Source organism: Crassostrea angulata, chromosome 2, assembly GCF_025612915.1.
Source record: "Crassostrea angulata isolate pt1a10 chromosome 2, ASM2561291v2, whole genome shotgun sequence".
Classification (NCBI taxonomy): Eukaryota; Metazoa; Mollusca; class Bivalvia; order Ostreida; family Ostreidae; genus Magallana; species Magallana angulata.
The window spans coordinates 3,666,831-3,681,878 of NC_069112.1; the positions used below are offsets into that span (position 1 = coordinate 3,666,831).

General features: G+C 36.2%; 1 pseudogene; it reads right to left on the bottom strand.

The window, feature by feature from the left end:
- Positions 1-3,568: 3,568 nt before the first annotated feature.
- Positions 3,569-15,048, bottom strand: part of LOC128171372 (uncharacterized) — a 32,410-nt pseudogene continuing 20,930 nt past the window's right edge.

Here is a 15,048-nt window from a genome sequence, read left to right on the forward strand (position 1 = left end):
GATGCTTCCACTCAAATTTAAGCTTTTCTGACCTTATAGTTTTTGAGAAGAAGATTTTAAAAAAAAATTTCGATATATTCCTATGTAAAACATGACCCCCCTCTTGTTGCCCCACCCTACCCCCGGGGACCATAATTTGAACAAACTTGAATCTACACTACCTGAGGATGCTTCCATTTTAATTTGAGCTTTTCTGGCCTGATAGTTTTTTAGAAGAAGATTTTTAAAGATTTTGTCTATATATTTCTATGTAAAACTAGCTGCAGGACTGTAGCTCCCGGTCTGAAAAAATTCGGATGGACGACCTGGGAGCTACAGTGCCTCCCATAGTAAAAAACTGCAATTTACGGCGCACAAAAAAATGCGCTAGGTTTTGACTGATTAATCTCATCTACGATCACATTCTGTACAAATATTTAATCCCAAAAAATTCCTCGGACATTTTACTACAGATATTGTCACTTCACTTGCCTCTGATATTCTTTTAAACACCATCCCCAGCCCTGTCAATTAAAAGTGGTGCATGTTTGTTTACATTTAAAAATGGCGACTCTCGATCTCGACGTAAATTAACATACTTCATTTTCCGAGGTCGGTTATCATGTTTAAGAGAAGGTCTGAGGCAAGTAAAGTGATGATATCAGTAGTAAATTTGCTGAAGAATTTTATGGTTCTAATTATTTTTACAGAATTTGTGTGAAAATAAGGTTAATAAGTCCAAACTTAGCGCAATTTTTTGTGCGCCGTAAATTGCAGTTTTTTACTATGGGAGGCACTGTAGCTCCCAGGTCGTCCATCCGAATTTTTTCAGACCGGGAGCTACAGTCCTGCAGCTAATGTAAAACTTGATCCCCTAATTGTGGCCCCACCCTAGCCCCGGAGACCATGATTTGAACAAACTTGAATCTACACTACCTGAGGAAGCTTCCACTTTTATTTGAGCTTTTCTGGCCTAATAATTTTTTAGAAGAAGATTTTTAAAGATTTTCTCTATATATTCCTATGTAAAACTTGATCCCCCCATTGTGGCCCCACCCTACCCCTGGGGACCATGATTTGAACAAACTTGAATCTACACTACCTGAGGAAGCTTCCACTTTGATTTGAGCTTCTCTGGCCTAATAATTTTTTAGAAGAAGATTTTTAAAGATTTTCTCTATATATTCCTATGTAAAACTTGATCCCCCCATTGTGGCCCCACCCTACCCCCGGGGACCATGATTTGAACAAACTTGAATCTACACTACCTGAGGAAGCTTCCACTTTGATTTGAGCTTCTCTGGCCTAATAATTTTTTAGAAGAAGATTTTTAAAGATTTTCTCTATATATTCCTATGTAAAACTTGATCCCCCCATTGTGGCCCCACCCTACCCCCGGGGACCATAATTTGAACAAACTTGAATCTACACTATCTGAGGAGGCTCCACTTTTTATTTGAGCTTTTCTGACCTTATAGTTTTTGAGAAGAAGATTTTAAAAAAAAATTTCGATATATTCCTATGTAAAACATGACCCCCCTCTTGTGGCCCCACCCTACCCCCGGGGACCATAATTTGAACAAACTTGAATCTACACTACCTGAGGATGCTTCCATTTTAATTTGAGCTTTTCTGGCCTGATAGTTTTTTAGAGGAAGATTTTTAAAGATTTTGTCTATATATTTCTATGTAAAACTTGATCCCCTAATTGTGGCCCCACCCTAGCCCCGGAGACCATGATTTGAACAAACTTGAATCTACACTACCTGAGGAAGCTTCCACTTTTATTTGAGCTTTTCTGGCCTAATAATTTTTTAGAAGAAGATTTTTAAAGATTTTCTCTATATATTCCTATGTAAAACTTGATCCCCCCATTGTGGCCCCACCCTACCCCTGGGGACCATGATTTGAACAAACTTGAATCTACACTACCTGAGGAAGCTTCCACTTTGATTTGAGCTTCTCTGGCCTAATAATTTTTTAGAAGAAGATTTTTAAAGATTTTCTCTATATATTCCTATGTAAAACTTGATCCCCCCATTGTGGCCCCACCCTACCCCCGGGGACCATAATTTGAACAAACTTGAATCTACACTATCTGAGGAGGCTCCACTTTTTATTTGAGCTTTTCTGACCTAATAATTTTTTAGAAGAGGATTTTTAAAGATTTTCTCTATATATTCCTATGTAAAACTTGATCCCCCCATTGTGGCCCCACCCTACCCCCGGGGACCATAATTTGAACAAACTTGAATCTACACTACCTGAGGATGCTTCCATTTTAATTTGAGCTTTTCTGGCCTGATAGTTTTTTAGAGGAAGATTTTTAAAGATTTTGTCTATATATTTCTATGTAAAACTTGATCCCCTAATTGTGGCCCCACCCTAGCCCCGGAGACCATGATTTGAACAAACTTGAATCTACACTATCTGAGGAGGCTCCACTTTTTATTTGAGCTTTTCTGACCTTATAGTTTTTGAGAAGAAGATTTTAAAAAAAATTTTCGATATATTCCTATGTAAAACATGACCCCCCTCTTGTGGCCCCACCCTACCCCCGGGGACCATAATTTGAACAAACTTGAATCTACACTACCTGAGGATGCTTCCATTTTAATTTGAGCTTTTCTGGCCTGATAGTTTTTTAGAAGAAGATTTTTAAAGATTTTCTCTATATATTTCTATGTAAAACTTGATCCCCTAATTGTGGCCCCACCCTAGCCCCGGAGACCATGATTTGAACAAACTTGAATCTACACTACCTGAGGAAGCTTCCACTTTTATTTGAGCTTTTCTGGCCTAATAATTTTTTAGAAGAAGATTTTTAAAGATTTTCTCTATATATTTCTATGTAAAACTTGATCCCCCCATTGTGGCCCCACCCTACCCCTGGGGACCATGATTTGAACAAACTTGAATCTACACTACCTGAGGAAGCTTCCACTTTGATTTGAGCTTCTCTGGCCTAATAATTTTTTAGAAGAAGATTTTTAAAGATTTTCTCTATATATTCCTATGTAAAACTTGATCCCCCCATTGTGGCCCCACCCTACCCTCGGGGACCATGATTTGAACAAACTTGAATCTACACTATCTGAGGAGGCTCCACTTTTAATTTGAGCTTTTCTGGCCTGATAGTTTTTTAGAAGAAGATTTTTAAGGATTTTGTCTATATATTTCTATGTAAAACTTGATCCCCCCATTGTGGCCCCTCCCTACCCCTGGGGACCATGATTTGAACAAACTTGAATCTACACTACCTGAGGATGCCTCCACACAAGTTTGAGCTTTTCAGGCCGAATAGTTTTTGAGGAGAAGATTTTTGAAAAATACCAACAAATTTTCAAAAATTCTCAATTATCTCCCCTTTAAAGAGGGCGTGGCCCTTCATTTGAACAAACTTGAATCCCCTTCACCTAGTGGTGCTTTGTGCCAAATTTAGTTGAAATCTGCCCAGTGGTTCTTGAGAAGAAGATGAAAATGTGAAAAGTTTACAACGCCGACGCCGACAACGACAACGACGACAGACAACGGACAAATTGTGATCAGAAAAGCTCACTTGAGCCTTTGGCTCAGGTGAGCTAAAAATACATTAACTGATATTCAATCCTACCAATAAAACTGTCAGGGATAAACACCATCAAATTCATTTCTCATTCTCAAGGGGAATAACTGTTTTTTCATCCTGACTGAAAAATACAAATTTTGAGTTATTCCCCTTTGAATATAATGTTTACTACAACATACAAGATTATTTGTGTAAAAATCAAAATTAAAAAAACCACACTATGTGACACATTGGCTACAATGGTAATGGACATCTCCGTCCTAGCACCGAATGATACCAGAAATTTCAGGAGCTTAGATATGTAAAACATATTATATACTGACAACATTTACACTTAGATAAAATTGATAAAAAACGTATGATAACAAATTACAGTAGAGTTTACGTACACAGAACACAGAGTCCATTGATGACTCGGTATATCTCTAGAGTTTACGTACACAGAACACAGAGTCCATTGATGACGCGATATATCTCTAGAGTTCATGTTCACAGAAAGCAGAGTCCATTGATGACGCGATATATCTCTAGAGTTCATGTTCACAGAAAGCAGAGTCCATTGATGACGCGATATATCTCTACAGATCATGTACACAGAACAAGTTCATTGATGACGCTTTCTTTATGTAAAGTTCCCGTACACAGAAACGGACGCATTATTTATGTACACAGAAACGGAGTCCATTGATGACGCCTTATTTTTACAACAAACTATTTTTATACAATTGGTGTCGATATCTGTGACAATCAGAATTATGGATTATCTGAGCAGGTTCTGTACTGTCTCCACCTCAAGGAGTTTGAAAAAGCAGCTTGTCTGTAAGAAACAAAATCCATCATTTAATAATTGTATTAATGAATAACACCAAATACTAATGAAAGAAAAAGTGAGCAAAGTCAAATAACTAATGCTCCCCCATTACTTGACATTGCTACACATCAAGAATAGCAGAGTATGCATTAAATACACAAATCAATAATGGGCATTACTTGAACAAAATAATCAGATCTTTTTGTTCCTGGAAATATTCTCATCTATTCATGTGTCTTTGTTATATTCAAATCTACACATTGAAATTCCATGCAGCTGTTTAAAGGAGTTATGCTAACAAACAAGAGGCCCAGGGGCCACATTGCACATCTGAGCAACAACTGTCTTAACTCTGATCAAATTAACTTTACAGTTTTCAAATCAAAATCAAGACAATTACTAAATAAATAGATCTTGCTTAAAATATTTTATTTCATTACAGTATCAAATCAAAATATCTTTACAATTACTAAGTAAGTAGATCTTGCTCAATTTTTTTTATAAATCTGCCAATTTTTATCCACATATTTTTGTGGTAAATATCAAGCCCCTTTTGTTGTACAAGTAAAAAGATTTTTTCTCTTCCTATATAACACCCCCCCCCCCCCTCTCTTATGGCCATTTTCTCTGGAATTATTATGGTTTGATCAAACTTTAATCTGCACAACACATGCTTTCACACAAGTTACTGCTTTTTGGGCTGAAAATTTTCCCAGAATATTTTTAAAGATTGTTTCTATATATTCCTATGTAAAAATTCATTCCCCATTGTAGCCCACCCTACCCCAAGAGACCATGATTTGATCAAATGTGAATCTATACTGTCTGGGGATACTTCCACACAAGTTTAAGTTTTTCTGGCCGAATAGCTTTTGAGAAGATTATTAAAGATTTTCTCTACATATTCCTATGTAAAACTTGATCCCCCCATTGTGGCCCCGACCCTACCCTCAGGGACCATGATTTGAATAAATTTGAATTTATACTGTCTGAGGATGCCTCCTTTCAAGTTACAGCTTTTCAGGCCAAATGGTTTTTGAGAAGAATATTTTTAAAGATAAACTCTATATACTCCTATGTAAAACTTCGACCCCCCCATTGTGGCCCCACCTTACCCCCGGGGACCATGATTTGAACAAACTTGAATCTAACCTATCTGAGGATGCTTCCATACAAGTTTCAGCTTTTCTGGCAAAATTGTTTTTGAGAAGATTTAAAAAAAAATATCTCCAAATTTTCAATAAATCCTAATTTTTTCCCTTTAATTAGGGTGTGTCCCTTTATTTTAACAAACTTGAATCCCCTTTACCCAATGACGATTTGTGCCAATTTTGGTTGAAATTGGCCAAGTGGTTCAGGAGAAGAAATCGAAAATGTAAAAAGTTTACAGACAGACGGACGGACAGAAAGTGATCAGAAAAGCTCACTTGAGCTTTCAGCTTAGGTGAGCTAAAAACCAGGACTGACTGATGGACGGGTCAAATTATACCCTTCATGAGGGGTAGGTTGAAATCATTATTTCCTTAGAATTCCCTTACATGGAGTATAATAATGCCACAATTAGCAATGCAAAGATAGATTTTCAAATTGATAAATATTATTTACACTTATTTCTTTAGTTATTATAGACGTCGTTTGGATATTTGTTATAATTATATACTATATGATAATCCACATTTAGCAAAGTAAAAACTTGTATAACATGATGTTTCTCACTCAGCAACAGACAGCCATGTTTGGATGATCACAAAGTGTGAAATAAACAGGAGTCAGTATTACAGTACATGTGAATTATACACAGCTCAATTTCAGCTGCAGATGTTGAACAAAGTGACAAACAACATGTGTGGTTTTGAGAGCAGACTAGATTTGTACAGAAACATTTACAACCTGTCAATATCCCAGCTATCTCCATTATACGGCTGGTGTTGAGCTGGACATGGCGTCCTCATCAGGACGGGGTCTGTGTTCATCTACAACAAGTCATTAATTAGCTGTTAATTAATCATCTCTATACATAATATGTAATGATAGAGCTACATCTACAATTCAAACTTTGAACTGATTACCCTAACACTTGCTTTATTATTTATCTAATTATTTAAATTAAGTCAATTAACATGTCACAAAACAACTGATTACAAATACATGCGTCAGTGGGTTTTACTTTCGTTTAGTTGATGAGTTGTTGTGACGAGGTGTCGTGTATCGGGTGTCTCCATCAGGACGGGGTCTGTGTTCATCTACAACACGTCATTAATTAGCTGTTAATTAATACATACAGTATATGTAATGATAGAGCTACATCTACAAATTAAAACTTTAAACTGATTACATTGACACATGCAATAATATTTATCTAATTAATTAAACCAATTCAAATTACTTGTAACTAATTACATGTGTCACAAAAAGTAATTACGATGACCTTTTATTCTAATTAACCAAATACAAGAAATACAATGTCATGTGAATGTACATCTAATTAATAAAAAAAATGTAACTAATGTATATTTAAGATAAACAATGAATCCCAGCTAACCCTGTAACAATGAGTTGTTTATATTGACAAACAATCACACAGATAAACATGTCTTACATGTATCTTATTGACTGATAATTAACACGGACTGTGTGTCTTAGTTATCTATATCTAATTAATGTGAATGATAATGACTCAGACTTACCTGTCAGAGCGTCCTGTCTGGTGATATACCTGTAGACACACACCTTGTTGTTCCACGGTGATCCGACCCAGAGACGGTGAGTGTTGACATCATAACTCAGGCCCCATGGTTCACGCATCTCTTGTGATTTTGTCAGTAGATGTGACAGGAACCGACCGTCCTTATTTATCATCTGTACTGTGTTGGTTATAGCATCACACACCAGGATGTGTGACAGCGCGTCAGTACAGATTCCATGTGGCCGTAGTCGTGATCCTGATGGATGTCCTGTGTAGGAGAAACGATGTCTTCCTCCACGCTCTGTCACCACTACAGCTCTGTATAAGTCAGACACCACGACATCCCCATTGTTGTTCTCTGTTATATAGAGAGGATCACTATACAGTCCCCGTCCTGTGTTGTGGTTCTGTATGGTTTGTGTGAGTTGTCCACTCTGGTTGTACCGGGTTACCTTGCCTGTCTTTGTATCATTGTTATACATCCCGACCAGTAGATCCCCAGTGGACGGGGACCAGTACACACACTGTGGTCCCCATGTAGAGTCTGTTCTCTCTATAAATGTGGTGGTTGTTTTCATATCCTTTGACAGTTTGTTGATGTTATAATCCTCATCTATATAAATCAGTTCACTCTCACTGTTCACTGTGTGTAATCCATATAAACCACTCCATGAATCCTCCACACGATGTAGAGGGACACCTGTTGTGTCTGTCAACATGAGATTTTTCCAACCACTGACCCAGACCCGGTCTGATGTCACACAGGAAATGTGATAACAACCATCAACACCTGTCACTGTGAGAGATTGATGGAGCTCAGCACCAGACGTCAGTTTCAGCAGACACTGGTTTCCTACGCGTCGGTTTCCTCTCTCTGTGATTTGGATTGCACTCAGTGACTCCATCACATCCTCCTTGTTGAGTGACTCAGTCATGGAGAGCTGGCTGGTGTGGAGTGTAAGATGTATCTGGGGGAGGGCTGTCTTTGTGAAGGAGAGGAATTGTAGCGCACTGAATGTGAATGCTGGCTGTACATATCTGTGTTCATATCTCCTTAGTCTGCCAATATGTCTGATCATTTCTATCTTTTGTTTTTTACATCTGTGTTTGAAATCAAAGTCACATAACACATTGTTCAATAGATCATATACCACATAGTCAATGAGATCCTTCAGGTTCTGGGCCTTTGTTAACATCTCTGATTGAAGGGGGGAGAATTCTGTGTGACAGGTTTTGACATCAGCTTTGATTCCTGTCAGGAGAACAGGTCTGTAAAAGAGAGCCTCACTTCTGATGGTGTGAATGGTTCCTCTGTGTTGTTGTCGCTTTGTTTTATAGGCTGTTGTAACATCTATCTGAGTGTGTTTTCTATGTGTTTGGCAATTATTACAGGCAGGAACTTGACAAGGGTCACAGTACTTTATATAAACATGGCTAGGATGTCTCACACAGATCTCTTGTGTTGGGATGTAGTTGATTTTATCACGGTGTGACACAACATCATGGTCTATTGTTTGGAGATCTTTTACATGGTTCTCTTTACACTGGGGACACAGATCACATGGACACGATACACAATAGTACGCTGTGTCCCCCGGACACTTAGAACACAGATGTACTTGGCACGGGGAGCTTGCTGTGATGTATTGGGAGCTTGCTGTGATGTATTGGGAGCTTGCTGTGATGTATTGGGAGCTTGCTGTGATGTATTGGGAGCTTGCTGTGTACATGATGTGGGCGGTCTGGGTCATAACCTGTTGAATGAAAATAAAGTGTTTTAAAATTATGTCAACCACATTCTTTCAAAACTATTTAATGATTTGATGGATTTATATCATATCAAATTTTGTATGTAAGGAATATTTTAATTTAAAACAGACTCTTTTCTAAAATTATATATTTTCCATTCATAGATAAATAATGATCTATTACTATCTGATGATTAAAACACTTGACTTGTAGATAAATTTTTTGGTTAAAACTCTAAAACATTGGTGAAAACTTTCTCCCACTCTCCTTTTTTATTTATCTTATTTATCTTCTCATTCAGATATTCATGCTCTCTCTCTCTCTCTCTCTCTGTCTCTCTCTCTCTCTCTGTTTACTTTTTAAAACATGTACATCTACAATACACTTTAACTTTATCTCTTGTTCTTTTTTTCTCAATCAGTCTTTGATAAACATGCATCCTCTCTCTCTCTCTCTCTGCTAAACATATACTTTTGTTTTTTGTTCCTACCTCTCTCTCTCTTTATCTACTTATTAATGACTTGTACTCTTGCTCTTACTTTTTCTCTTTCATTTCTTCTTACTCTCTCTCTCTCTCTCTCTCTCTCTTGTTCTCGTACTTATTCTGTTAAATATTAACTTTTTTTTGCTCTATCTCTTACTCATTTTTAAACCATATCTCTCTCTCTCTCTCATTCACTTTTCTGATCAACATGTACTCTGGCTCGTTTTGTCTCACTATCTCTGACTTTCCCCATCAAACATAACATGTACTCTCACTCTTTCCTCCCTCCATCTTTCTTTCTCTCATCTAAGACACATTTTCAGACTTTCTCTGCTAAAGAAATACAAGTAATCTTTCATCATGTGTTTCCTATATGTATGCCAGCTTTTTATGTCTATTTCTCTTTCACACACACACACACACACACACACACACACACACACACACACACACACACACACAATATATATATATATATATATATATATATATATATATATATATATATATATATAGTTGTATTCTCTCTCTCTCTCTCTCTCTCTCTCTCTCTCTCTAACATTATGTATAACATTTACTTTTTTGCTGCTAAAAATGCTCTCTCTCTCTCTCTCTGTGTGCTAAACCTGAACTCTTGCTGCTCTCTCGGTCTTTTACTTCTTGCTTCACCAGTACTTTTGCTTTCTTTCTTTCACTTTTTTTTTAGCAACATGTACTCTCTGTATGCGCTCATTCTCTCATTGCCTCTCTCAAACTTTCTCTTTTAAATATTTACTTTTTCTCTGCTACATATGTACCAACTGTCTTTTTCTCTTTCATACCATCATTCTCTCATGTTCTCTCTCTCCTTCTGCTAAACATGTACTCTTGTTTTTTGTTTCTCTCTCTTTAGCTTGCTCGCTCTTATTCCCTTTCCTTTGCAACATGTACATGAACTATCTCTCTCTCTCTCTCTCTCTCTCTCTCTCTCTCTCTCTCTCTCTCTCTCTCTCTCTCTCTCTCTCACTCTCTCTCTCTCTCTCTCTCAGACTTTCTCTGCTAAACATGTACTCTTGCTGCTCTTTCTGTCTAATACTTATCTGCCTAACAAGTACTCTTGCTTTTTCTTTCTCACTTCCATTTCTTATTTAATAGCAACATTTACCTACTCTCTCAAACTTTCTCTGTTAAACATTGAGGCCAAATAAAAAATATCTGTGGTTCCGGTCACACAACCATCCCTATTTTATACCCCTGACCCTAAACTTTTTTTTTGCCAATTTTCAAATTTTTCCGGAATTGCAAGATATAGATCATTTTTTAAATTTAAAATGAGAAATATTGAGATTGACTTTACTTTTGTTTAATTGAATTGAATTAAAATAAAAGAAACACAAAAAAACAAACCATAGCATTCTGAATGAAAATGAAACCAAATCAAGTGAACTCCGAAGCCTTAATTAATATCGAACATTTTATACTTTTTTCTTTTGAAACAAAAATTATATTTCAATAATATTTGTTTCATAGTTAAAAGCTAGATGCTTCCAACCAATCTTGATTTAGTTTATTTATCTCACTAAATACAAATGCCACCTGTAATGCAGTGCTAGGTAGTACTAAGAAAAAGAAAATCATTTTATATATTTCTATGCTATTCTATAAAAAAAAATCCTCATCTACCTACTTGAATTTTTTTCAGATGTTACTAGTACCACACATATTTTTTTTATTTGGCCTAACTTTTTCTTTTCTACAAACCATTTACTCTAGTTCCCTCTATTTAAATTCTCTCTCTCTCTCTCTCATTATCCTAAACATATACTATTGCTCTGTTTCTCTTTTCCCCTCTCTCTCTCTCTCTCTCCTTAATTCACTTTTCATGTACTCTTGCTCTCATTGTCTCACTATCTTTGATTCTCTCATTTAAATATGTACTATTGCTCTCTCTCTCCCCTCTCCCTCTCTCTGATTTCTGTACTTACTTTTACTATCTAATTTTTTTCACTCTCTCTCTCTATCACTCATAATTTCTCTGCTAAACATGTAAGTTTTCTTTTAAATTTTCTTTCCTTCTCTTTTCACTTTGTATCTACATTTCTGAAAACTTTCTCTGCTAAACATGTACTCTCTCTCTTTTTTTCTTGCAGACTTTCTCTGCCAAACATGTATAATCTCTCTCTCACAGACTTTCTCTGCTAAACATGTACTCTTGTTTTCTTTGTTCCTTTCTCTAACATCATCATAACTTAGTTTTAGGTCTGTTTTTAGAAAACAAGGCTTGCCCAGGATTTGCTTTCTGTCTGATCCTATTGTTAGTAACTTTTTTTAATGTGACACATATCTTTAGTAAGTTCTTATCTACAATGAATTTATAAAATATATGTAAAATGCAGTTTCCTCTTCACCCCATTTAGAAAACAGACTATAACAAAACATAATTCACACCTATTATCACATATATGTAAAATGGGAACTTTTCAAATTATTTACGAGGTCATTTATATTAACTACTGGCTTATGACATATGATTGGCTATCCCCCTTATCCTGGCTGATTGTTTGACTGTCCCCGGGGCAGATAATTGGACAATATCCCAGCCCTGACATTACCACAAGGATATGTTTCTCCTCGTCTAACACATCAATCGTCAAATGGGAATGTGGGCAATAGTTATATTGTCAGTTCCTGGGTAAGAAATTGATGTTGACCTCTGCCTATGCTCTCGGGCAACAGTTCTTACCCGAGGACTAACACAATGACTACTGCCCTCATACCCATTTAAGAGATGTATACTAAAATGTCTACAAATGACACACGACGACAAACGTGAGACAAACGTGAGATAGCAATGGGTCTCCTGAGTGACTCAGGTGACCTAAAAATACACAGTATAGCTACATGAACATGGTGATATTACATGAATACTATACCACATAAACTCTATCTTTGCTCCATCAGTCCACTCTTTATTGATACACAAGGAACCTGTAAAGAGACCTCAAACTATTATACTGTAAAGAGACCTATCTATTATACTGTAAAGAGACCTCTAAATATTATACTGTAAAGAGACCTCTAACTATTATACTGTAAAGAGGCTCTAAATATTATACTGTAAAGAGACCTCTAACTATCATACTGTAAAGAGGCTCTAAATATTATACTGTAAAGAGACCTCTAACTATTATACTGTAAAGAGGCTCTAACTATTATACTGTAAAGAGATCACTAACTATTATACTGTAGAGTGATCTCTAACTATTATACTGTAAAGAAACCTCTAACAATAATAATGTTATTTTCTTAATACATGCTCCAGTGGCAAGCCTATGGTCTATTTTTAATTACTTGACCACATTTCATTTTTTGACATTAGATTGATGAAGAGCAAAATCAAACGCTTTCTTGAAGACGAGCTCATACAGTGAATACGAATCCCAGTCGTCTCTAATTCCCGGTCGTCTCTAATTCCCAGTCGTCTCTAATTCCCGGTCGTCTCTCATTCCTGGTCATCTCTAATTCCCGGTTGTCTCTAATTCCCGGTCACTGCTATAAGTTTCAGGTCACACTGTAATGAAGCAGAGAAAACTTTATAAATACATTGATCACAAACAATGGGCCTTCCTTTATTTGATCTGCAAAAATTATTTGAAGTTTTTAAAAACATTTACAGAAATTAGGAATCAATCCCTTTCGAGATGGAGATTTTCACTCATTTTCAACATGCTACTTTTATTATCTAGCGGTTGATGTAAAAATTGTGGTCGAGTACTAATAGCTGAAAAATATTGCACAAGCATTCACTTATATGTCAAAATTTTTCATAATGATAAGTGCTCAATTAAATTAACACTAATCTTACTAATTAATCAAACTGAAGGAGCTTCCCAACTTGATGGCCAGTTTACTTAAAAACATATTTTTGTGGTTTAACGATAACAGGTAAGACGGAGATGAAAAATTAAATTGAATAAAATGTTCCATGTCGCTCTGACGTCATTATTATTTCATTTCAGTATGTGCAACCTCTGCGAAAAAAAGGAACGGAAATTGCAAATTATTGGAATTTTTCTAAGTCCAATGGGCATAAATCTGTCAAAAATTGTTCGATCGAACAATCTAAAATCGAACTTGTCCTATATATTTTTATGATAAAACTGTATACCAAATTTCATATATATAAGAAAATGAACAGAAGCCATCAGTGGACCGACCGACCAACAGACAGCAGAAATTGACAATGCAATATGCCCTCCCTTCTTTAAAGAGGGGCATAAATATTGCAAATTATCAAACAGACGGACATGACCCAGAACTAGCGACCTCACTGTATTACAGAATATGTATCCTTACATAGCTCATTACTCGGACTATTTTAAATTACTCAAGAGTAGCTTTCTAAAAGTTGCTACATTCTTGACTACGCTGTTTTAAAAATTAAAGAAGAGAAAAATTAAGTCATGTAAATTGAAATGCGGTCATAAGGAAACTGTTGGAAGAGTTATCGTTCTTTAATCAGTTATTAAACCGAAAGTTTATGGATCAAATTATTAAATATCTTGTTGCGTAAAGCAAATTTAGTTAAACATAAAGAGTAATATCTGTAGATTCTCATGCCATTTTGGTATTTTCAAATGTTATTTGGGTAATTCCTGTCGTTTCGAAATTTCGGGATATGCCTACCCGTACCAGCTTTGTTGTAGAGACAACTGCATGTGTTCACAAAAAGTGGCTGCTTGGGCGAAACATCACAAGATTTTCACTGAAACATATGTGTAATGTAAGTCTCACTGAAACAGAGGTATGATGATAAGTATTTAAGTACAAACAATAAGCAAAGAAAAAACTTACAATAGCAATCATGAAGACGATACTAATAGAATCATTCATTATTACGAGTGCGGGATAGTGAAATTCCACAGAGGGGACAAGATTCACGGTCTAGGACGAGGCTTTGCCGAGTCCTTGACCGTGAATCTTGGCCCAGAGGTGGAATTTCACTATCCCACACGAGTATATAATGAATGATTATTTTTCTCGCATTATATTACCTTAAAAAATGATGTTTGACAACTTTCTGTTATGACGTTCAAAAGATAACTTTGAGTTCATCCCTCCGCGTGCTTCAAATAGTGCAAGTCAAAATGAGAGCATACGACAGTTTTTTTTAATTAAAAATATGATAAATTGTAATTAATTAAGCAAAACAATTACTTAATGGATAATCTCAATGCACTGTTTTGCATTTCCCTACAGCAGACAACGTTTGTTTACGTTTTAAAACGGCGTAGTAATACACAGTGTAAGACAGAAAAATCTCACACTGCTGTCTCACACCGGACAAACCGATCTCACATCGGCGATAATGCGAGAAAGCTTTATCACGTGACTTCACAAGAGCGCGGGTATGGCTAATGACACAAAACACCCCCCCCCCCAAAAAAAAATCACCACAGCTCATACAATGTTTGATTAATTATTCCGTAATATTTATTCCTTGTAACATTTAAAAATTAAATCAGCTTAATTGATTAAAGTCTCAGGCGCAGATCATTTATATACCTTCCCCCTTATAAAGACGCAATTTTTTACTGAGTGGGGTATTATAGCACAAACACTTGTTTCTGAGAGAAAAAAATACCCTACAGTACATACTATAGGGTATTTTTTTTCTCAGAAACAAGTGCCTGTGTATTATAGTACTGGTACAGTACAGTCGCAGATGTAAGCAGACAGACACTGTTGCAATTTTTACAGCATGCAAAAATTAAAGTACTGAAAGCTGGACA